A 24,265-nucleotide genomic window follows, 5' to 3' on the forward strand; every position below is an offset into this window, starting at 1 on the left:
TATATTTATTGATTTTCATATGTTGAACCACCCCTGCATCCCTGGGATGAACCCTACTTGGTCATGGTGAATGATCTTTTTTGATGTGTTGTTGAATTCAGTTTGCCTTTATTTTATTGAGGATTTTTGCATTAATGTTCATTAAGGAGATTGGCCTATAGTTCTCCTTTTTGGAGGTATCTTTGCCTGGTTTTGGGATAAGTGTAATGTTGGCTTCATAAAATGTGTTAGGCAGTTTTCCTTCCTTTTATATTTAGTGGAACAGTTTAAGGAGGGTTGGTATTAGTTCTTTAAAGGTCTGATAGAATTTACCAGAGAATCCATCAGGTTCTGAACTTTTCTTTTTTGGGAGACTCTTGATTGCTGCTTCAATTTCATTTTGTGTTATAGATCTATTCAGGTGATTAATTCCTCTTGGTTCAGTTTTGGATGATCATAAGTATCTAGAAATCTGTCCATTTCTTCAAGATTTTCAAATTTATTAGAATATAAGTTCTGAAAGTAGTCTCTGATGATTTCCTGGACTTCCATGGTGTTTGTCGTTATCTCCCTTTTTGCATTCCTGATTTTACTAATTTGTTTTTTTTCTCTCCTCATTTTAGTCAGGTTTGCCAGGAGTCTATTGATCTTGTTTACTTTTTTGAAGAATCAGCTTTTTGTTTCATTAATTCTTTGTATGGATTTTTGGCTTCTATTTCATTGATTTCAGCTCTTATTTTTATTATTTCTCTCCTACTTGTTTTGGGATTTGTTTGTTCTTATTTTTCTAGGAGTTTGAGATGTATCATTAAGTCACTGATTTGAGATCGTTCATTCTTTTTAATATATGCACTCATGGCTATAAACTTTCCTCTCAGGACTGCCTTTGCTGTGTTCCATAGGTTCCGGTAGGTTGTGTTTTCATTTTCATTGACATCCAGGATCCTTTTAATTTCCTCTTTTATTTCACCAATGACCCATTGTTCATTAAACAATGAGTTTTTCAGTTTCCAGCTGTTTGCACATTTATTTTTGTTGTTGAGTTTTAGTTTTATTGCATAGTGATCAGATAGGATGCATGGTATTACTTCTATTTTCTTATATTTGCTGAGGCTTGCTTTGTGCCCTAGGATATGATCTATTTTGGAGATGGTTCTGTGAGCTGCTGAGTAAAATTCCATTGTGTACAAATACCACATAACATCAATCTTAAACTGACTGAAGCAGGCCATTAAGAAGAATGATATCTTATAATTCGATGTAAATGGATGGAACTGGACAACATCATTCTGAGCGAGGTTAACCAGGCTGAGAAAACCAAAAATCGTATGTTCTCTCTCATATGCAGACTTTAAATCTAAGGCAAATACAGCAATGTGGTTGGATGTGGGTCACATGCTAAGGGGAGAGTACACACATGGGAGGTATGGGGATAGGTAAGAAACCCAAAACATGATTGTATTTGAAGCCCCCACTGCAGAGGACTAATACAGAAACCTTAAAGTGACAGAGGTCAATATGAGAAGTGGATCAGGAACTAGTGCAAAGGTCATTTAGAGATGAATTAACTTGGGTTACAACACATTTGTACCTGGAGGCAATGTTAGGAATCTCTCTGCATAGCTATCCTTAACTCAACTAGCAAAATAACCTTGTCTTTCTTAGAAAAAAAAAACTCTAAAATTTTGTGGCTAGAAATATCAGTTTGGAAAACTTGAGTGTATAGATAGGAATTTAAGAAATAAAGGTGGATTTCTTACCAAAAAAACTCATTTTCATGAAGAGAAAAGAAAATCCAGAGTAAAACCCAATATTTGAATGCCAGATAAAAAAGAAATGCAAAGGAATGGAAAGAAAGATGACTGGTAGAAATCAACAAAGAATGGAAGAATGGTGTCTTCTAGGCTGATGGGAAAGAAAGTCCTAGTATATGAAACCAGAAAAATTAAATAGCTTGCTATAGTTTATTTACCACTTAAGATTATTAAGTTCAAATTAAAAAACTCCTTTTCTCTTCTTATGTTGTTCTTTCTTACATAATGACATATACTACATCTAAAGAAAAATAGATATATTGTCATTTCTCCACTAGATAGAGAATATACATTAGAATTATGATCATTAGTCCAAAAACACTCATACATGTCTTCCTATTCATCTATTAGTCCATCATCCATTTACATAGCTATGGGTCTGCAACTTTAGTTTCTATCAAATCTTTCTATTGCATAGGTATGGCAAATGCATGTACTTCTTTTTTAATTTATTTTGATCCTTTTTGTAATTATTCAACATTTGTCTAAATCATTTATTGATATAATTTAGAAATATTTATATGAATAATTTAAAACTAAAATGTCAGCCTAAGAGAGCATAAAAAATCTACATCATACACACCAAAAACACTTAAAATGCTGAAAGAAAATGTTGGACAATATTTTTAAAATTATGTTATCTGAAGACATCAAAATAAATATTAAACATGTGAGAAAAATGAAACAATATTTGGAAAAACTATAAAAAAATTAGTAGATAGATTACATAAAAGCACTAGAAGTCATGAATAAAACATATGTGCAATTGTGCATGGTAGTGGGGGCAAATTTGTAGTTTGAAATTGAAGGGACAGGACAATAGACATCTGCTTAACATTATTGACCTCACTACTGAGAATGGAAAGTTAAACCATTTCCTGGGAAGAAATAGCTATACAGATTCTCTCCCTGACCCAGAGTCCCTCCACTATTCCCAGATTTCTCCAGCCACCTGGGTTGCCAAAAATTTCCATGGTCCTAGAGGCCTAGATACACCATAATAGGACAGACTTGATGCAGTCACCTGCCCTGAGTCAGGGACAGACTCACAGTACTTGAATGGATTGGTTCTTTTCACTGCCATATCTCCCAGAGAAAAAATGTCTTTTTCTTTATTCACAAATCTACTTGTGGTTCTAATGTCTATCACTTGTGGGCATAGTTACTTCATTGATCATCATCTGCAATGTAGACAAGTCTAAAGTTCTCTTACATTTTGTCTTCAACCAATCAGATTCATGTTTTTTAAAATATTTTTATTCATTTATTCACATGTGCATACATTGTTTGGGCCATTTCTCCCCACTGTCACCTCCCTTCCCCCCCCACCCCCTCTTGCTTCCAGGCAGAACCTGTTTTGCCCTTATCTTTAATTTTGTTGAAGAGAAGACATAAGTAATAATAAGAAAGCAAAGCATTTTTGCTAGTTGAGATAAGGATAGCTATACAGAGAGATTCCTGGTGTTGCTTCCATGTACAAATGTGTTACATCCCAAGTTGATTCATCTCTACCTGACTTTTCACTGGTTTGTGATCCCCTCCCCGAATATGGACCTCTGTCACTTTAAGGTTTCTGTATTAGTTCATCTGCTGTAGGGCCTCAAGGACTTTCATGTTTTAGTTTCCTACCTATCCCCATACCAGCAGTATGTGCTCTCCCCTTATCATGTGACCCAAGTCTAACCACATTGCTGTATTTGCCCTAGATCTAAAGTCCACATATAAGGGAAAACATACAATTTTTGGTCTTCTGAGCCTGGCTAACCTCGCTCAGGATGATGTTCTCCAGTTCCACCCATTTACTTGCGAATGAGAAGATTTCATTCTTCTTCATGGCTAAGTAAAACTCCATTGTTTATAAGTACCACATTTTCCTAATCTATTCATCAGTAGTGGGGCATCTTGGTTGTTTCCATAACTTGGCTATTATGAATAGTGCTGCAGTAAACATGGGTGTGCAAGTACCTCTGGGGTAACCTATGTCACATTCCTTTGGGTATATCCCTAGGAGTGGAATTGCTGGATCGTATGGTGGATCTATGTTTATATTTTTAAGAAGCCTCCATATTTTTTTCCAGAGTGGTTACATTAGCTTGTATTCCCACCAGCAGTGTACCAGGTTTCCTTTTTCCCCACATCTTCACCAATACCTGTTGTTGGTGTTGTTTTTGATGATGGCTATTCTAACGGGGTGAGGTAGAATCTTAGTGTGGTTTTGATTTGCATTTCCTTTATGGCTAGAGATAGTGAGCATTTCTTCATGCTGTTTTTGGCCATTTGAATTTCTTCTTTAAGAAAGTTCAGTTTTGTTCAGTTTCCCATTTCTTTATTGGTTCATCAATTTTGGGAGAGTTTAGTTCATCAAGTTCCCTGTATATTCTGGTTATCAGTCTTTTGTCTGATGTGTAGCTGGAAAATATTTCTCCCACTCTTTGGGTGGTCTCTTTAGTTTAAAGACCATTTCTTTTGTTGTGCAGAAGATTTTTAATATTATGAATTCCAATTTGTCCATCCTCTCTCTTAGTTGCTGACCTGCTAGGGTTCTATTGAGGAAGTCCTTACCTACACCTATTACTTCCAGAGTATTCCCTGCTCTTTCCTGTACTAACTTCAACCTTCCAGGCCTGATATTAAGGTTCTTGATCCATTTTGAGTTGATACCAGTACAGGGTCATAAACATGGATCTCATTCCATTTTTTTGCGGGCAGATAACCACTTTTCCCATCAACATTTGTTGAAGAGGCTGTCTTTTTTCCATCATGTGTTTTTGGCGCCTTTGTCAAAAATAAGGTAGGCATAGTTGTGTGGATTCATATCCGGTTCCTCTTTCCTGTTCTACTAGTCTTCATGTCTGTTTTTGCATCAGTACCATGCTATTTTTATTGCTATTACTTTGTAATACAGTTTGAAATTGGGTATTGTGATACCTCCAGCATTGCTCCTTTTGCTGAGGATTGCCTTGGCTATTTGCCTTCTCTTGTATTTCCAAATGAAGTTTAGGGTATGTTTTTCAATCTCTGTGATGAATGTCATTGGGATTTTGATGTGAATTTCGTTATGTATGTAGATTGCCTTTGGTAGTATGGCCATTTTTACTATGCTGATTCTACAAATCCATAAGCACAGGAGATCTCTCCACCTTCTGTTATCTTCCTCAATCTATTTCTTCAGGGGTTTGTAGTTCTCCTTATAGAGGTCATTCACATCTTTTGTTAAGTTTACTCCTAAGTATTTATTTATTTTTTTTGAAGATATTATAAATGGAATTGCTTGCATATATTCTTCCTCAGTTTTTTCTTTATTGGTGTATAGAAAAGCTAAAGAGTTTTGTATGTTGATTTTGTATCCTGCCACCTTGCTGTAGCTGTTTATGGTGTATAGGAGTTTCTGGGTAGAGTTTTTTGTGTCTTTAAAGTATAGGATCATATCATCTGCAAACAGGGACATTTTGTCAGTTTCTTTACCTATTTGTATTCCTTTTATTTCTTCTTTCCTGTCTAATTGCCTAATTCCAGTACTATGTTGAATAGGAGTGGGGATAGTGGGCCCCTTTGTTTCATTCCTAATTTTAGGGGAAATAGTTTCAGTTTTTCTCCATTAAGTATGCTGTTGGTTGTAGATTTGTCATATATAGCCTTTACAATGTTGAGGTTCTTTTCTTTTATTCCTAGTTTTCTTAGAGCTTTTATCATGAAGTGGTGTTGGATCTTGTTGAAGGGTTTTTCTGCATCTATTGGGATGATCTAGTGGATTTTGTCTTCGCTTCTATTAATGTGCTGTATTACATTTGTAGATTTCTGTATTTTGAATCATCCCTGCATCCCTGCAATGAGGCCAGCTTTGTCATGGTGAATGGTCTTTCTGATGTGTGGTTGGATTTGGTTTGCCATTATTTTATTGAGGATTTTTGCATCAATGTTCATTAAGGAGATTGGCCTATAGTTCTCCTTTTTGGAGATGTCTTTGTCTGGTTTTGGGACATGTGTAAGACTGGCTTCATAAAATGAGTTAAGTAGTATTCCTTCCTTTATATTTGTGGAACAGTTGAAGGAGAGTTGGTATTAGTTCTTTAAAGGTCTGATAGAATTCAGCAGAGAATCCATCAAGTTCTGGACTTTTCTTTTTTGGGAGACTCTTGATAGCTGCTTCAATTTCATTTTGTGTTATAGATCTATTTACATGATTAATATCCTCTTGGTTTAATTTTGGATGGTCATAGGTATCTAGAATTCGATGCATTTTTTCAAGATTTTCAAATTTATTAGAAAATAGTTTCTCAAAGTAGTCTCTGATGATTTACTGGATTTCTGTGGTATTTGTTTTTATCTCCACTTTTGTATTTCTGATTTTACTAATTTGGGTTTTTTTCTCTCATCATTTTAGTCAGGCTTGCCATGGGTCTATCAATCATTTTTATTTTTCCAATGAACCAGCTTTTTGTTTCATTGATTTTTTGTATAGTTTTTTTGGTTTCTATTACATTAATTTTGGCCCTTATTTTTATTATTTCTCTCCTGCTTGTTTTGGGATTTGCTTGTTCTTGTCTTTCTAAGAGTTTGAGATGTAGCATTAGGTCATTGATTTGAGATCTTTCTGTTCTTTTCATATATGAACTCACGGGTATAAACTTTCCTCCCAGGACTGCCCTTGCTGTGTCACATAGGTTCCCGTAGTTTGTGTTTTCATTTTCATTAACTTCCAGGAACCTTTTAATTTCCTCTTTTATTCCATCATGAGCCATTGATGATTGTGCAATGTGTTGTTCAGCTTCCAATTGTTTGCATGTTTTTTACTGCTGGTTTTGTTATTGAGTTCTAGTTTTAATGCATTGTGATAATATAGTATGCATGGGATGATTTCTATTTTCTTATATTTGCTGAGGCTTGGTTTGTTCCCCAAGATATGATTGATTTTCAGTTCCATGGGCTGTGAGAACAATGTATATTGTGCAGAAGTTGGATCAAATGTTTTGTAGACATCAGTTAGGTTCATTTGATCTATTGTGTGATTTAGTTCTAGAATTTCTTTATTGATTTTTTTTGGATCACCTATCTATTAATGATAGGGGAGCATTAAAGTCTCCCACTACCCCTGTGTTGGTGTCTATATATGTTTTTAGGTCCTTCAGAGTATGTTTAATGAAATTGGGTGCATTGACATTGGGTGAATATAAGTTGATAATTGTTATTCTCTTTTGGTATATTTCCCCTTTTATTAGTATGAAGTACCCTTCTTTATCTCATTTGATCAATGTAAGTTTGAAGTCTACTATGTCCAAGATAAGTTCCTGCCTGTTTTTGGGGGGGGCATTGGCTTAGTACATCATCTTCCAGGCTTTCACCCTATGCCAGTGTTTGTTTCTGTCAATGAGATGGGTCTCCTGTAATCAACAGATTGTTGGATCTTCATTTTTAATCCACTTTGCCAAAGGGTGTCTTTTGATGGAGGAATTAAACTTGTTAACATTTCGTGTTAGTATTGACAGGTATATGGTGATTCCTGTTATTTAGTTGTCTTTGTTGTTTAAGGGTTTGATTGTGTGCAGCTGAATCAATGTTGCTCTCTACTTTGTTGCCTTTTCTTCTCCTGTGGTTTGGTTCCACCTGTCCTTTCATGGTTATGTTTGCTTTCTTTTTCTGTGTGCAGAATTCCTTGAGAATCTTTTGTAGTGGTGACTTGGTGGTCATATATTGTTTTAGTTTCTGCTTATTGTGGAAGACTTTTATTGCTCCATCTATTTTGAATGATAGGTTTGCTGGTGGAGTATCCTAGGGTTGAAGTGATTTTCATTCAGTGCATGCTCTTCTTGCTTTTAAAGTTTCCATTGAGAAATTTCCTGTGATTTTGATGGGTTAACCTTTGTATGTTATTTTTTCTCTCTTACAGCCTTCCATATTCTTTCTCTATTCTCTGTGATTGTTGTTTTGGTTATAATATGTCATGTGGTAGTTCTGTTTTGGTCAAGTCTGTTTGCTGTCCTAGAGGCTTCCTGTACCTGAATGGTCATAACTTTCTCTAGTTTGGGAAATTTTCAGTTACTATTTTGTTGAATATACTATGAATTCATTTTGCTTGCACCTCTTCTCCTTTTTCAATGCCCATGAGTCCCAGGTTTGGTCTTTTGTTGGAATCGGTGAATTCTTGCATGTTCCTTTCACAGGTCTTGAGTTGTTTGTCTAATTCTCTTCAGTTTTTCCTTTAATTGTCATTTCATCATCAAGTTCTGAGATTCTGTCTTCTGCTTGTTATAGTCTGCTGGAGTGGCCTTCCATTGTGTTTTGTATTTCTGTTTCATTCTTTTTTCTGTGGTTTTCCTTATCATGGGTCACTTCCTGTTTAATATTGTAAATTTTTTTGTCCTTAACTCCTTTCTCTCTCTATTTATGGTGTTCTCTGTTTCACTTTGATATTTATTTAGGGCTCCTATGAGTTCATTTATTTGTTTTTGTGTCTTCTCATATTTTTTATTTTTATTGTTTTGGAAATTCTTGAGTGTCTCCTGTGCATTTTAGTTGACCATGTCTAGTAACATTTTCATGAAATTCTCTTTGATTACTTATAGGATTTCTTCTTTTAGGTTGTTCTTGTGGGCCTTTGGGTTTGTTGGCATAGTTTATCTTTGTTTTGCTTGGTTCTGTAACTGGGTATCTGTTTTCTTCATTTCCCTCTGAATCCTGCATTAATTTATTTTTGGGGGAAGAATGGTTTCCATCCCTTTTTCATCTTCTCATTGCTCCACTTGGTGCTGTTTCTGTTCCTGGTCTATGTGTAATTTAGTATTAACTAACTTACAACAGAAAAACTAACAAAACAAAAAAAGAAAGAAAAAAAAAGAGAGAGACAGAAGTAATCAACAGGGATAGGTGGTGGACAAGCAAACCTGGAACCAAACAAACACACACAAAAAAACTTCCAGGTTCAGGAAAAATAGAATTTCAGTCTTAGTAGTTCTGTTGTTGCATTTTCGGCCTCCAGTCCTGGTGTTAGTATTTAAGGTGGAGCTCTGTCTTAGTCTTGCCAGGTGGTTGGGGAGACTCACCAGTTTAGTTTCCTGTCTTTCAGCAGCAGCTGCTTAGTCAGCTCCTCCCTCAGTGAGATGTCACTTGTCCTCAAGTTCCAGAGATCAGCTCTGTGGCCCACTAGCCATCCTGCTTTGGAGTTGGGTTTTTGCTGTGTTGATTTATTGGTGGCTTGTTTCTTTGCCTTGTGCTCTTTCTTTGGGCAAGGTCAGAGATGCGTCAGCCAACTCTCTGCTGTGAACGTGTTATGCTGGTTTGCTGACTGTTTTTCAGTTTTGCAATGTCCTTTGACATTGGATGTTGCTCACTGTCTAAGGAGATGAGCTTTGTGGTCCACTATCTGCCCTGTTTTAGGCAGCAGCTAACATTCATCCCCTGTCGGCCCTTCTGCCTGTCCAGTCTTTGTTTACTGAAAGATCATGAAGAGATCAGCTCCTTGCTCCCCCCATTCTCTCGTGCTCTCAGAGCGCCCCACCTCCTCTGTTGCATGTTCTTTTTCAGTTCCTTGTTTATTTTTCAGTTTTTTTTTTCCATGGGGTCAGTCTGTCCAGGGAGCTATGCTGGTTTGTCCCAGAGGTAGCTGTGGGAATACTGTGTGCCACTTATTTTCTCACCTGTCCCTGTTGGTCTGCATCTCTCATGCAGGTTTGGAGTGAGTGTGTGGCTGAGTGGGAACCCTCCTGTTTTCTCAGTGTAATGAGGCATGAAGAAGCTTTGTATGGGCTTGGGGTTCAGGGTGTTGGAGTTTTGATTCTTCCTGGTGCTTTTTTTCTGTGAAGTGTGGCTCCAGTGTCTCAGCAAAAGTTTTGATTTACAGAGTCCATGATGTCTGCTTCTGCCCTCTAGTCACCATCTTGGATCCAGACTTTTCTTTGGGATCTTTGCCTTATCCATTCATAATACTGGAATTTGGAGTCTAGTTATGGAGGTTCAGAGGTTCCACAATCCGCCAGCAGGAAGATGGAGACCTAGGAAAAGTGATGGTGTAAGTCAGTCTGAGTTTAAAGGACTTCAAAGCAGGGAAACCAATGATGTAAATCCCAGCCCCAGAGCAGGAGAAAATTTCTCTTAGATTCATCTTTATGCACATATGAATTCTTGCTGTAAATTGTGAGACAGTCCTACATTTTAGCCCACAACATTTTTGTAATTTCTGTGAATGAATAAGGGAAGAAATGACATTGCTTGTTTCTGATAGATTCTCTTGCATTAAAAGTCCTTCAATATTTATATTGTACAACAGCTGGGTGTGATGGTGTTTGCCTGCAGTTCCAGCACTGGGGAGGCTAAGGAGGGAGACTGTAAGTTAAAGGCTAGCCTGGAATACATAGCAAGACTGTTTAAAAAAAAAAAAGGAAAACTTACACCCATACTCAAATAAAATCCAACAATGTACTTACTGACTCTTTTGTTATTTTTAGCAGACTTATCATGAACTTGATGTATTCCTGCAATAGCCTCTCAGTCCTGGAATTATAGGTGTATGCCAGCATGCTGACTCAGTATACTAGCACTTAGTAATTTCGCATTAGTTAATATGAGGTTTAGAAGCAGTATCTAGCTTTTCTTTCTATGGGATATTCACCCAAATTTCTATTATCTTAAATTTTTTTCTTTATTTCTCCACATTTATTCTCCCTCTATCTTAAATAACCTGTTTGCTCTTCATTGTCCAACTACATCCCCACAGAAAGTAGTTCATCAATTTATTTACATTTTCCTAAATTTTAAGATCTCTTGACTTTATTTTCTTCCATTCTTTTCTCTACAACTGTGTAATTAAACAACTGGACTTCCATCTAATTAGCATGGGTAGGAAAAATGTTATGGAATTATTGTGAATATAAAGTGTCTGTTAGAAAATCTGCAAAGTGAACCTGATGGATGGAATGCAAATTGTGGAAGCAAAATAATATGACAATAGCTTTCTCAATCATTTAACAATGTTTAGACATCTAAGGAAATTTGAATTTTATTTATACATGGAAAAATTTCAGTGAATAAAGATGATATGTAGAAATTGAGACTCATTCATTATATTTTCATATAAATTATTGGATTATTTCCAAATAGTAATTGAGTCTAGCTAGTGCTATTTAATTCATAAGGAATGAAATAATTAGATTTTGGTTATCTGAAAATAATGATGTAATTGTTGTCAAATCAATGGATGAATTACAATTTGTAGCAAGTTATTTAAATATAATTGCAAAGAAGTACAGGTATGCTTCCTTTCAAGCATACCTTCATTGTTTATTTCTTTCAAGCACAACTTCATCAAATTTTATATTGTTTCTCCAGGTGTTAAAAATTTGATGAAGTTGTGCTTGAAAGAAATAAACAATGAAGGTATGCTTGAAAGGAAGAAGTAACTTAATTTTTTAATAACAGATGATAGCTATTCCCACAAAATATTTTAGTACAATTTAAAATTTATATTGGGAGGAATTTCAATATACAAAATGACTATCATCCCACAAAAAAAAGGTTAAAATTAGTTTACATTTCAACAAAAGATTAAGTACCCAATTAAGAAAACTTCCCATCTGTAGTTGGGTTGCTAGAATGTACAGAAACTTCTCTTTATAAAAAATTATGGCTATGAACTCTTTGATATCTCTATTAATTCCTATGTACTGAAATTTATACTTAGTGTCTACTTGTCTCTACTGGGGAGATGCCCCCAGAGCTCTTGTTTCACCTACACTAGCAGCACTCACTGAAGTCTCACAAGTTGCTTCTTTTCCTTTGGACTTCATCTGGACTACATAATATGGAGGAATGATTCTGACATCCCCATTTTGAACAGAGGATAAATAAAATATTTTAGGCAATTGCAGAATGTCTCCTGTTGTTCTGAAAGGGCCACAAGTTGAAAAGAATGTAACTGTTTTAAATAAAGTATAAGGTAAACCATCTCCAACACTTTTTCAATGTGGTGAGCATGTGGGAGTGTTTGTGTTTACATAGTGCCCCTGGAAACTATGGGCTATCAGCTGCTATTCTGATGTATAATGCTGTGCCTCTTCTGCCAGCCATTTCTGATTAGATGTGACAAACTCCCTTCATTTTCTATGTACAGAAACATGAACCAATTAACCAGAATGATTCAGTCAGCACTTTTGTGTGGCTATATCTCTCAAAAAAACCCTAGAAATTCACAAGGGATCAATTTTCAGCATACAGAATAAAGAACAGTGAAACTGGACATGGTGGTGTGTTCCTGTAATCCCAGACACGGTGAAGGAGAGGTAGAAGGATGGAAGTCTGAGGCTGGCTCTGGGTTAAAACACTAGATTCTACCCTAAAAATAAACTGAAATTAACATGTGGTAGAGCACTTGCCTAGCAACTGTGAGACCCGTACTACAAAACATAGTACCATAAAAGTGTGTGTGGGGGAGTGAAGTTACATGGATAAATAAAAATATGTGTCAGTAAACAAAACAAAGCAGTGTCATTTTTTTTCTTTTTATCTCTTACTTTGTACTCCTAAAGACATAGGTCATCTTGCAATCAGGAATTCACGAGTTTGTTTGCTAGGTTTTCTTTGGCTTCATTTGGTGTTTTTTATTTGTTTGTTTGCTTATTTGTTTTAAATGAAAATACAGGGAACTGTGGAATGGAGCTTTTTCCAAAATGGTCTTTGCTTCCATATTGTTGCTTGGCTAACATAGTCCTTTTTCATAACTGGTAAAGTTCAAAGTCAAGTCTAGGTGGGAGCATTTGAGACCAGATCAGAGAATCATAAACTCAACAGGTCTTCACATTTTACAGTAGAGCTTAATAATTCTCTTTGTCCTCTTCCACCTAATTGCTTCAATTTATGTTTATTTCTTTGTTCTAATTTTTATGTTATATGTATACATACAAACATATTAATATCTTTGGACATTAGTATATGTAAGATATGCATTATATAATATTAAAACAGAGCCATATATTTGATCATTATTGTTAAAATTTTGACTCCTTTCAAAAGTTTTATTTTGCTGATAGTTTAATGTTGATAGCAGACTTGTTTGAAAGCAGCACTGTATATTCCCAGTGTGTGGTTTATAACAGTCAAATGGGTGCTGAAAATTTCTAGTGTCATTGGAGACAGGACAAGTTATTTTTCTGGTCCTAGTTATGCTGAGAATAGGCCTTCATTATTTTATGAATTTATATTCAACAATGTTTTGGTCAGTGTTTTCTCTACGAAATGGCTGGGTTATGGTATATCAGATAGTTGATAAAATATTATCTCTCTCTCTTTATAAGTAGATAGTAGATAGAGACATAGATACATATATATATATAGTTATAAACATACATGAAACTAAATAGAAATATATGAATACCATATATAAACATGCACATATATACCTGTGTATATATGTATATATGTATTTTTACATGTGAAAACATCAATATATTTTTCAATAACTATTGTTTCTTTAAAACAAAGGGGCATAGAAATAAATTCTCAAAATTATTTCACATATCTCTAATTTACCTAATATCTCTGGCTAAAAAATATTCACGTACTTGGGGAAATAAAATGAAACAAAATAATAAGTAGATTTAATAGTACATGCATATTACATGCTTTAAAAATTTGATGAAGCATGAAATGGGCCCTGTCTTGGTAATAGACTGACTTCCTGATGTCTACTTTACCTTTCAAAGATTGACTTGTCCTATTCTATTTCTTTGTGAACTCTGCACATATACTTTGTGTTTTGTTTACAGTGCTTATAAATAATTATAATCATATAGCACTAAGTGCACATATGGAATACAAAGGGAATTTTGAGATAGTTTTTGCAGTTCTTAGTTCCTGTTTCAATCAGTTAAAAAATATTCATCATTCTATAAAATGCAGTTTACAACAATTGCTGATTCACATGTAATTTATGGAATAAAACATGACAGCATATCTCCAAAGGGTATTTGCTGTGACAATTTGGAATGAATTAAATCAAATAGCTAAATTTCTTCTCAAAGCCATTAATTTCCTCACTGGTTACATTAACTAAAATACAGATAAATATTGCTTAAACTATTATATAGTTAAGTTTTTTTTTTTAGTTTTGAAAATAATTTAATTTACTCTTGATATTTCTATAGCTAGTATTGTTTTAAAAGACTGAGATATACCTTTGGGTAGGGAATAACAAAATTTCTCCAAATTATTTGCAGTTATTGCATTGGCATATTTATAAATTTAACTTTTAGTAAAATAAGTGTGAGGAAATTACAGGAAAACATTTTTAAATGTTTCTTGGCATTATAGTGCACTATTAAATTGAAAGATCCCCTGGTGCACCTATACACCATGTACACACCAAAGAATTTTCAGGAAACCACATAAAGAACTTTTTAATTGATTTAGTGACCCAAATAAAAAATGTTAAGAAATTCTGTCTAAGATGATCACCCATAAGCCAATAAAAGTCCCAAATTCTTGAATCATTTCTACATGAAATTTTAGAAGGAATTTTTCCATTTTCTGTATTTTCTTAAAGTGTGTTAATCGGCGTTTTCCAGAGGAAAAAAATCCCAATAAGATATCTGTATCTATCAGTCTGTCTATCTGTCATCTATCTATCTATGTATCTAATATGTATCTATCTATGTATATCTATATATATATATATCATCCACCTACCTACCTATTTTTCATCTACCTATAGATACATACATTTATATACACATATATATTTACTTATGCATATACATGCAAGAATACATATATAGAGTCAGAGGCAGATATACAAATCATAAGATCATCAGGTATTGGCCCGTATGCTTATGGATGCAGAGAAACCCCATTATGTGGGAGCTTCAAGGTGGAGAAGCAGTAGAGCTAGTGGGATAGATTCAAGAACAGAGAGACAGAAAGTAGATGTGAATTTCAGTCTGAAGATTTGAGACAGGGAAAGACACTGTATCATCTAGCTTCTTCAGTCAGACTGGATTTGGAAAGTGAATTCCTTCCCATTTACGATCCAGTTAGGCTCTCAAGGAATTGAATATTGACTACTTACATTGCTGAGGTCAAAGCTTTCTGAGTCAATCTATAAATTAAAATGCTAATTTCTTCCAGAAATAGTTAGACATGAAATAATACTTTACTAGTTATTTGGTAACCCAGGGGCAGCTAAAGTTAATAGATAAATACAACTATCAAAGGAAGTTCCTTTCTTTTCATTGTGTATTGCCATTTTTAATTTGTAAAAAAAAATGCAGCCTAATTTGGCTCCTGCCAGTTGTGAAGAATGACTATATGGGGTCACCTGTCCCTTGAAGTCTGTTTTGATTCACATGGAACATGATTATATAATATAAAATTCTCTCACTTTGTAAACGGCCCAGTTGTCAGAATAGACTGAGATAGTATTCAGAGAAATTGCCTATAACTAGCTCAATCTTTAAGATTGTTAAAGGCTTTGTAATTTTTTTCCAGTCATTTTTCTGTCAAAGGGCTATATATTTGTTCCTTTTCATTTTTTAAGACATTGGCCTTTATCATCCATCTTCAAAAATAACGGCATACATTTTTTTTCTTCTGTTTACTATGCTGGGTGCGAGTACATTGTAGCACTTACAAAAGTTCTTTTTTTAAATTGTGCTGAGTGGTTTTACTTCTTGGCACTTACAGAAGTTCTTACAATATATCAAGTATATCATACTTGAATTTACCCTCTCTACCATTCTTTATGTCACCTCTCCCTATTCCTGGTGTGGTTTCTATAGAAATAATTTTGCCATTTACATACATGTGTACACAGTATTTGCACCATATTCACCCTCCTTTGCCATTTCCCCACATCCTCCTCCCTCCTGCCAGTACTAACAGTCCCAGTCATGACCTGTTCTGCCCTCCTATTCTTTGATTTTGTATAAGAGAAAAAGAAGAAAAAAATGACACTTTTGCTTGTTTAAGGTAGTTACACATGGAATTTCCTCATTTCTTCCATGTGTATATGTATATTATGGCTCAGTTTTGTTCATCTCCTCTATTTTTCTTCTTTCTACTTTAGTCCCTTTCTTATGGTGGTTTCAATCAGTATAAAAATTATAAATTCATTTTTCAATAGACAATAAAACAACCATATTCACCTTTTTAACTTTCTTCTTTTACCACCACCCCCCATATGTTCATACACTCTTATAAACCATTTTCTTGAACACCTAACAGTCAAAAAACTTTTGGTATATTTGCACAATATAACCATGAGCTGTTTGGGTTTTTAAAATTTTTTTTATTTATTTATTTTTTATTTTATTTTATTATTCATATGTGCATACAAGGCTTGGGTCATTTCTCCCCCCTGCCCCCACCCCCAACCTTACCACCCACTCCACCCCCCCTCTCTCTCCCCCACCCCCTAGATACCCGACAGAAACTATTTTGCCCTTATCTCTAATTTTGTTGAAGAGAGAGTATAAGCAATAATAGGAAGGAACAAGTGTTTTTGCTAGTTGAGATAAGGATAGCTACACAGGGAGTTGACTCACATTAATTTCCTGTGCATGTGTGTTATCTTCAAGGTTAATTCTTTTTGATCTCACCTTTTCTCTAGTTCCTGGTCCCCTTTTCCTATTGGCCTCAGTTGCTTTTAAGGTATCTGCTTTAGTTTCTCTGCGTTAAGGGCAACAAATTCTAGCTAATTTTTTAGGTGTTTTAGGGTTTTTTTTAGATTAGCTATTTTTCAAAAGTTAAAATCAATGCTGGAATACATCAGTAAATATCTTAATCTTAAATGTGATTGTCAAAATCCCTCAAAGTTTAATTTGGAAAGAGAAAAAGTTCGAAGAATCCAGCAGGAAATACAGATGAGGAAAGAAGAGCAAAAATTGATCTTAAATAATTAGTACCACAACATGCAGTCCCTCATTTTATATTACTTATATTCGATGAAATGTTGACATCAGTAACATTGAAGATGATACAGGGGATAGCTTAGGATGAATCTAAATACTTTTATCTAGCATTTCTTGCCATTTATTAATTTTGTCACCATGGACTCATTAAATATTGAAGCCCTCAGCAGGGTGCCAGTGGCTCATACCTATAATCCTAGCTAATCCTTAGGCAGATGTCAGGAGGATCATGGTTCAAGCCAGCCCAGGGAAATAGTTTGCGACACCCTATCTTGAAAAAAATAAAAACCACCACAGAAATGTCCAGTGGAGTAGCTCAAGGTGCAGTCCCTGAGTTCCAAAAGAAAAAAAAAATTGAAGCCCTCAGTTTTTAATGTGTAAAGTAAATGATCTATGTTAGGTTATCCCTAATGTCCTAACTTAGTCATGATGAGGTTAAATAATGACAAAAATGGCTTGTTTATCTGAGAAGCAAAAACTTAAATAAACATATATATACTTAAACCTACAGTCAGAACTTTAATAAAACCTATAATATATATTCAAATATAATTTAATACCTATAAATATAAGATCACACATACCTTAAAACTAATAAAGCATGTTACTTAAATATTGACATATTAGTTTTACTTATAAAATTTGTTTTGTCATTACAATGTGAATTAAGACCATATTAAGGAACTAGCAGAATGATCTGGACTCCACTAATAACAAATCCAATATGGAAATAAAGCTTTCTTGTATTAAAGCAAGCTTCCTTCTATCAATCATAAAAGCAGAAAACCATAAGTTAATAAATACATAAAACTATTTAGGGAAAAATAAGTTCACTGAATGATTTTTCCTATTTACAGAAAACTCATTTTAAACATTGATGGAGCAAAGAAATGCAGTTTTGTAAACAGTGAGCACGTTTCTCTGGGCACCTCAGAGTGATAGCTCATCGTTTGTGCCCGTGAGAATTTTCACATTCATAGTCTTCCTTCTTCCCGTGTTCCTGCTCTCTTATTCATCATCCTCGCACTTCTATACAGCCACCTCCTTCCCATCTCTTCACATTTATTTTTCTCTTTTAACCTGTCTTTTCATACAGCTCTTCAAAAAATAAAATACCTACCACACAAGATTGCCCACATTTTTCTCATTTATCTACAATGTTATCTGTCTTGAAAATCATCAACTAAGTGGATGAACAGTTGCATAATATGAGATAATGTCTTCAAGAACCTTTCTGCAAGAAAATATTAGACACTGCTCTTTTGAAAAGTACTTCTTTTTATAATCAACTCTGCTTAGGATCATCTGATGGGCCTTTGACTTGCTGCATCAGGATTTTAGCTGCTGCATCATTGAGCTTTGGGTACAGTTGGAAGCAGGTCACATGTGACTTATGCCTTAATAAAATGTTGTTATTAGCTTACCTTGGCTCTGTGTGTTCATTGCTGACTCAACAGTACTTCTAATTAAAGTTCTTAATTCTTGGTCATTTCAGTACCTGAATATTGTATTACAGATGCTGTCGTCAGTGAACTAATCAATAGTAAACAAATTATATGCAATGATTTTGCTAATTGTAGGTTTATATTTTGCAGGGCTTGGGTGACTTTTTTTATTGTTTGTATGGTCACCAAATTTTGTTAGGTTGTCATTCTCCCTAAGATAACAAATCCTGAAAATAGCCCTCAAAGCATGGATCTATTATATTTCTAGGTAAGAATATCTTCTTCTTCTGGTATAATAGGCAATTCAGACATCACTGGGCTTTCTAAGTGAGATATAAAGCAGGCCAACATCTGAGTCTGAAGGAGATGAATGTGTTAAAACATGACTGTGATGATGTTTAGTTCACTGACCTTGGTATGGGAATGAAAAGTGATTTTAAATTCCAAACAAAGTTAGAAGAGCTTTATAACAACTTATTAAGGTGATATACAAGGCTTGCATTTTTTTCCACTTTTTGTGCCTGACCTCACCAGCCTCCAGAATTCATCACCAAAGACTAACTGACCTCTTTCTTTGTCAGTATTTGAATGCTTCCCCAAGCACTTAGCAAGCTAGCACAGCAGATTCCTAAATAGCCTGCATACTCACTCTGATTTCTCTTGGAATAGTATCTGGTACTTGCCTACTCATGTTTTAAGAATAGCATATGCACTTTCCAAGATGAAAGTTTACATTCTTTCCTGGATGAAGCATTTTCTGGAACTTTTAAGCACTTACCCAGCCTCCCTTAAAGTGCTTCTGCCATTATATCAAGCTTCACATTATACTGTATATTTTTTGTTAACATGCTTATCTTTCTTGTCAGTCAGTGACAGTGATGAAGGAACCATGTCAATTATTAAAATGGCTTTCAAAGATATAGGAATGATTTTTACAAGGAGATAAATTGAAATTTGAAGCATAATTTAGGTATATTATCTGAGCAACTGGAATTATTGTTTATTCATACATTTTTATGTCTTCATTCAAAAATATATTACTAATTTCTTTCTATGTAGTAGTATGTTTTGAGTGATTGCAATACTGTAAATGTTTTAATTTCATGAATTATCCTATTTAAATCTTTCAGGAAGGCTGTACACCGTTATTCTTATCTGTTCTACAGATAATGGAGCTGAGATACACTACTTTTAAGGAATATACTAATGTCACATAGAAAATGGAGGCTTTTTGGTAGACTTAGTTAAGATGAGGGGTATGCTGTTTCCTGACTGGAGGGAAAGAAGTCAGTTTTAAAATGAGTGAGGTAACACTACAGCTCTAAGAAGGAAGCTTAAGTTATATGACAATGAATTGCATGGGATACTGCAGTACAAGGGAATGTAATTAACTTGAAAACCTTTATTCTTTTACCAGTATCACCATTATATCTAATGAGAAATATGTCACCTTAGTCTTACAGTGAAGGATATTGAGAGGAAAAACAGATAATACATTTATTCCAGAAGTCATACATTTGTCATTGAAGAAATATGTTCAGGTACATGTAGTAGAACATACCTGTAATACCATTACTGGGGATGGGGAGGCAGGAGGATGCTGAGTTCAAGGACAAGCTAGGCTACATAGCAAGTTTGAAGCCAGCCTGTTTCAAAACCAAACCAAAACAAGACAAAGCAAATCAAACAAAACAAAAGTGTATGCATTCAGTGTCTTCATGTGTAAAGCACAGTACTGGACACTACAAGTGTGTGCTCTCAATAACTAAAACATGTATTGATGTTTATTTATTTGTCTGGCTGTCTATTTCTAACAAGCTTAGGTTCTCTCTTAGTCTTTGTGATCCCCTAGTTATATTACTAGGCCTCTTACTGTGATACAATTTTCTAAATACTTTGTCTTTCTGACATTTGTTTCATTAATACTCATCTGGTTTATCTTTCCCATTGATGGCATCCTGTGGCCTCCTCTGTATTCACTTGTTTTGTCATATTTATTAGGACTTACACTGACTCCCAAGTGTGACCTGCTATTTTTCATAAGTGCTGTGACTAGTATTGTCTTGAAATGCATAGCCACAGTTAACTGTGCTTATCTCTTCCCTCTAACATATTGGGTCTTGAAATCAGTTTTCATGGGAATTTATACATAAAAAAATGAAAAACATATTGTAAACAGGGACTTTTTTTAAGCTACAAAATGCTACTGTTGACAAAACTATTTCCTCAGTTACCCTGAAAGTGTGTTTCTTTTTAGTGTTCCTAGTAAATGACTAGAAACATACTTAACACATAGTGGTCAATCCTAAATTATTATGAGTATTGATTGAATAATTGTTTATACAGCACATAAGTAAATTTCAACTCAGCAGGTCTCTAAGCGATCATTTCAAAAGATTGCAGCACTTTATATCTTGGAAAACAATGGACATATTTTCTTAGAAATATAGTGAGTAAAGAGAATGAATAAAACTCACTTATCCATTTACTGAAGATCCCTTGCATAAAATAATTCCTGTAATTATGCCAAATATTCTATCATGGAAAAAATACTGAAAACACACCTTGGGGAGCACATTTGAAAATCTTGCAGGCACTTACCTTTCTTAGAATATAAGCAAGTATCCCTTTTTTTGCTGGGAAAACATTGCAAAGCAATCATTATACAAAAGCAAATAGAAGGTGAAAGTAGGGATGATTTTTGGTCACTGGTTAAATTAAATTATATGGAATTTAAGTTGCACCCACAACTCCATTTATATCTAATATGTTTCTCTTCTTTCCAAAAGAAGCACATGCTAGTCTGTTCTTGTTACAAGATAAACATTGTTGCTAAATTCTACCTGGATTCATTCCTAAATCAGTTATCAAAGACAAACTGAATGATATACACTTAGTAAAGAGCTGACATTGAAACATTTACACTTGTAATTCCTTACCTTCTTTTGCAAACCTTTAGTTTAAAAAGTGGAGCAGGAAAAAAAATTTTTAAAAAGTAGAGCAGGATAGCAGAGTAGTTAACATGCAAAGACAAGACTCTAAAGTCACATTGCTTGTGTTTCTCTACAACTTAACAGTCATGTTGTTTGAAGAACAGAGTTTGTGTCTCCGTACCTATTGTTCCCGCAATGGCAAAAACTATTATAACAATAATATTTTTCTCAGTGTTCTTCTGACAAATGAGCAAGTTAAAATCTGTACAGCACTTAAAGCCTGGAATACTCAGTAAGTGACAGCTATGTAAATGTATCAGTGCTGTGAATCCTTATGGCCAAGACTTTTTTTCACCTATGCAAAATTCCACAGTATTTATTTTTCTATTTAGAAACTAATTAATTTCAAACAAAGAATTCTTTGTGTCTGAGTCTTGGAAGACCAGGAAATATGTTGATTCAGAAATTCAGTATTTACTAGTACCAACAATATCCTAGTGCTATAACAGTGAACAAAACATGTAAAAGTAACACTTACCTTTTGGTACTTAGATTCTATTGTTTCTTCTCCTGAAAATGTGATTATCTGAACAAGTAAAGAATGTATATATGCAACAAATTATATAAAAAATGCAATAAGTAAATCATGGCTAGAAAATAATTCCCAACTAGAAAAGTCATAATAAAAATCATTGATCTGAACCATGGAATATTAATGATATTGTATTCATTAGAAAAAGCAGTGAGAAATAGTCTCAGCATTTTTGGGGAATAACATACTCTATGGAGAAAGAGTTTGACTGCTATGATAGCCAATGTAGCTTGAGAATCATACAGAAAGTGAAGTGGTATGATATATAAAGTTGAAATTTATTGTATTGAATAGATCTTGGAGCCTTTAAAATCATTTTCAGTAGACAATGGTTGCCTTATGCTCCTTAAAGAGGAAGTTTTAATGTGGATGTGTAAATGATGCCAAATCTTCCAACCTTTTACTTAGCATCCACCATTGCAAAGATGTCAGTATCTCCAAGTTTACTTTTCAAAAAAGGTAGCATTTTTCTTTTATTCTCAATCATTAAATTATTGCATGTAATTTTATTTTCTTTGCCATTTCCAATGGATAAACTTTTTATTTTTCATTTTTTTAAATCTTTAACTCATTCATTATAATATTACATACTCATGGGGCACAATGTGATGTTTTGACATATGTAGTCCTTATATAATGTTCAAATCAGGGTATGCTCTGAGATTGAGAATTCTGTGAAAAACTCATTGACAAGGATTTGTGGCACAGGAGTACTAAGTTACTAAGTCTTCCTTCCTACAACTAGTTTTTAAATTTACAGGTTATACTATATTAAACAAAGAATAATACGGGGGGTATTAAAGAAATTTCTACTATCATAATTAGAAGCACCTGCATCCAGTTCTTTTTTGTCAAAGTTATACTTTGTCTCCACAAAAGTTTTATAATGGTTAATTTTTTTAAATTTTCTTGGTAAATGTAATAGATAATTGTGATGGCCACTGTTTTTCTTTAACATATAATGATTCTACATATTTTTACTTATAGCTTATGAGTATATCATACAGTAACATACTTCAAGAAATGCCTATTTTTACCTCATTGTTCTTATTATTTATTCCAAATCACCATTTATTCAGTAAAAATCAACTATCAGAAAATTTTGCAGAGTTACTAAAATTTGTGTGACTCATATACAGCTGACCTAGTTGCTGCATAGTTGACTCTACTTCGCTAGGATTACATCATAATTGCATACAGAAACTAACTTTTCTGTGCATTATTTTATTCTCTTAATAATCACATAACATTTTAAAACTGTAGTTCATTAAGAAAACATGGAGTGAAACACAATATATTATCCCCTGAACCAATACAAATAAAACTTACAGAGTATATAGCTGATATGTGAAAATCATGACTCTGCCTAAACCGAAGGAAAATTTAAGATACTGAGCTTCTGTCAATTGTCCATGAAGGTATATTAATGAGAATAGATTCATAGGATAGATTACTGAAATAGATTCATAAAAGATCAATGCAAGCCTGGCTTTTGTGTATAAAGCATAACATTTTACTTTCTCAGAAATAAAAGATTCTCTTCAGTGAAGTTTGATATGCTGTGATTGAAAAAAATTTTCTGCTATAAGATAATTTTATACACTTAAAAACTGTGTATATACTTAGAATAATATTTTTCTTTCTTCTTTTTTTATTGTTTTGCTGGGTTGGGGTACATTGTGGCATTTCCAAAATTTCTTAAAATGTATCAGATACATCATACTTGGATTCAATCCCTTTCCCACTCTCCTTCCCCCCCCCATTACAGGAATAGTTTCAACAAGTAAAATTTTTGCATTTACATACATGTGTACACTGTATTTGCGCAATATTCACCCTCCTTCCCCCTTTGCCTACCACCTCCCACCTCCCACTGGTTGCCCCCTCTCCAGGCAGGACCTATTCTGCCCTCTTCCACTGTTGTAGAGGTAAAAAGAAAAAAAAAATGACATTTTTGCTTGTTTGATATAAAGTTAGCTACACAGGGAGTTTCCTTGTGATATTTCTGTGTATATATGTATTATAACCCCAACTGGTTCTCCTTGTCTATTTTTCTTCATTTTACCTTAATCCCTTTCTTCATTTTACCTTAATCCCTTTCTTATGGTGGTTTCAGCTAGTATAAGAATTCTACATTCATTCTTGTATAATCTATTGACCATATTTAAGTTCTTATTTTCCTTCTTTACCCTAATCCTCTTGTGTATGATCTCCCCTTAGTGTGACCAGTTTTTCATACAAATAATACCTATTTGTATTAGGTCTATAGTCCACATATAAGAGAGAACATGTGGCTTTTGACCTTCTGAGCCTGACCAAAAGCCACATGTTCTCTCTCATATATGGACTGTTCTCCAGTTCCATCCAATTAACTGCAAATGACAATATTTTATTCTTCTTTGTGGCTGAGTAAAATTCCATTGTATATAAATACCACATTTTCTTAGTTCATTAGTTGGTAGTGGGGCATCATAACTATATCCATACCTTAGCTGTTGTAAATAGTGCTGCAATAAACATGGGTGTGCAGCTGCATTTGTTGTAATCTGACTCATATTCCTTCACTTATATCCCTAGGAGTGGTATTTCTGGATCATATGGTAGTTCTATT

The sequence above is a fragment of the Castor canadensis genome, chromosome 9, assembly GCF_047511655.1.
Source record: "Castor canadensis chromosome 9, mCasCan1.hap1v2, whole genome shotgun sequence".
Classification (NCBI taxonomy): Eukaryota; Metazoa; Chordata; class Mammalia; order Rodentia; family Castoridae; genus Castor; species Castor canadensis.